The sequence below is a fragment of the Rhinopithecus bieti genome, unplaced genomic scaffold, assembly GCF_001698545.2.
Source record: "Rhinopithecus bieti isolate Rb0 unplaced genomic scaffold, ASM169854v2 scaffold_13747, whole genome shotgun sequence".
Classification (NCBI taxonomy): Eukaryota; Metazoa; Chordata; class Mammalia; order Primates; family Cercopithecidae; genus Rhinopithecus; species Rhinopithecus bieti.
This window is the reverse complement of record NW_016807729.1, coordinates 175,549-177,743: the sequence shown is the minus strand read 5'-3', so window position 1 is coordinate 177,743 and position 2,195 is coordinate 175,549.

The following is a 2,195-nucleotide window of genomic DNA, read 5'->3' as shown; positions in this document are numbered from 1 at the left end:
GGGCGCCGGCGGCCGCGGACCCTGTGCCCCTCCTGCGCGGCCGCGGCTGACTCTAGGCCCCGGCCTCACAGCGCGGCCCCCCCGGAACCTGGCTGCTTCCCCGAGGCCGCGGGCGCGCGGGCGCCGGCTAGAACCGCGGTAGCGGGAGGCATAGCCGGCCCAGCTGGGCACCGCTCCTTGCCTTCGCCGGAGGCTGCGCGGCGCTCTGAGCCTCTCCGTCCCCGCCCGCGGCGCTCTGGGTTGCAGCGAGTCGGCTGCGGTGCTGATCAGCACCAGGTGTGCGAACAGTGGCCGCGGCGAGGTGGAGCCTTGGTGAGCCCCGCCCCTCCGCGCGGCCCCGTCCCCGCGCGTCTCGCGCCGGCTCCTCCAGGGCTGGGGGAGCCGGCTCGGGGGAGGGCAGCCTCAGAACGGCTCTGCTCCCGCTCGGCTTCCCAGCCAGGGCAGGGTTCATGTCTGGGCCCAGCAGGCTTTAGCAACCAACTAGACCTGCCCAGGGCGCCTGTCCACAAGGGCCTGACACTCGGGAGAACCGGGGCAGTGGGAAGGGAAGGCCTCTCTTCAAATCCTCGTGACCCCAGGGACTACTCCAGAGAGGGGGCACGCGCACCTAGGACCGCCGTACAGCGTCATGAGCCCTTCACCTCCAGCGTCCCTGACTTTCCGCATCAGGTTCCCAAGATGTGCTTGGGTAGTACAAAGTGGGGCGGGGTTAGGGGTGACGGAGTCGGGGCCGGGTGGGGTGGGGATGGGAAGTACTGAAAGATATTCAGTCTATTTAAAAACACAAAAATCAAGCCTGGTGAGCTGGTGCTCGCCTGTAAGTCCTGAGGCTGAGCTGGGAGGATCGCTTGGGCCCAGGAGTTCGAGACTGCCATGAGCTGTGATCACACCACTGCACTCCAGCCTAGGGGACAGAACAAGACCCTGTCTTTAAAAATAAAAACAAAACCCATAAAAAGCAGTCGTTGTGTGTGACAACATGCACTCAGATTTCCACAAATATAACTAAAAATCTGAACAGAGCCAACATAGGGACCTGGGAGTAATCTCTACAACCTGTGACGGAGAGGCCTCTAGCTGTTAGGTCACGTAAAATCTCGGGAGTTGTGCTTTAAATGACATAAGGAATAAGAAAATGTCCAACCCATTGGGGGCTTCACCTTGGAGTTCTAGACTTCTGTGAGCAGCGTCTGCCTCTTGTTTATTTCTGAATCAGTTTCTGTTGATTCATTTTTCTCCTGATTATGGATCACATCTTTATGGTTTTTAGCCTGTCGGGAAATTTTGCGTGGATGCGCACTTTGTAAATAGAACATTGTTAAGTGTCTGTATATTTTAGGAGGGAAAGAATAAATAATTGGATGGGAAAATATCAGTCTCTGCTATGTTTTTATTATCTCCAGAGCTAACATTTAGGAACTCATTGCTTGCAGGTCCAGACCAGAGTAGGAGGTAAAATTAAAAGGCAGAAATAGAAAAGAAAGGAAAAAGCTCAATGTTACTCGCCATTCCATGAAAGGGAGAAATTACAAAGTTTTTGCAGGGCTATATTTGAGTGATTTCTGAGGCTGAAAGAAATGGTCTCTTAGCTCTAAAGGCTGTGTCTGGACTGTACCACTTTGACCTGGAGATTCTTCCGCATAGGGAATACTCATCCCATACAACTGCAGTCACTGTAAGATGACCTTGAAACAACATAATGCTTTTTATTTATTATTTTTATTTTTTGCCGTAACGTTTGGAGAGCTTGAGCAGGATTGTTATGAGGAGAAACTTTCACCAGTGATGAAAATGCTGACTGAGGGTATCATCAAACCCTCCAAGGACTAGTTGTTATATAAGTTATTAATATTAAAAATAACATATGATAATATGCAATATTAACTAAGAATTGTATATGATTTCAAAGTTTGCCAAACACTTTCACATACATGATTTTATGTGGACTTCACAGACTTTGACCACCTCACTCCTGCCTCTGGGACAGTGAAAGAGAAGTCAGTACAGAGTGAGCCCTAGCTCACATGCTGCGTGGTAGGGAAGTGGACAGGGGAGAGGCCAGCATTTCTCAGGTGCATTCATTTCTAAATCTCTCCAGCACCACCAAAGATTTTCCGGCATCTGCAACTTCACAGTAGGCCTTTTTGGGAGAAGTGAAAATTATTTAATGTTGTGTTTACTGTGAGCAGTGGTTA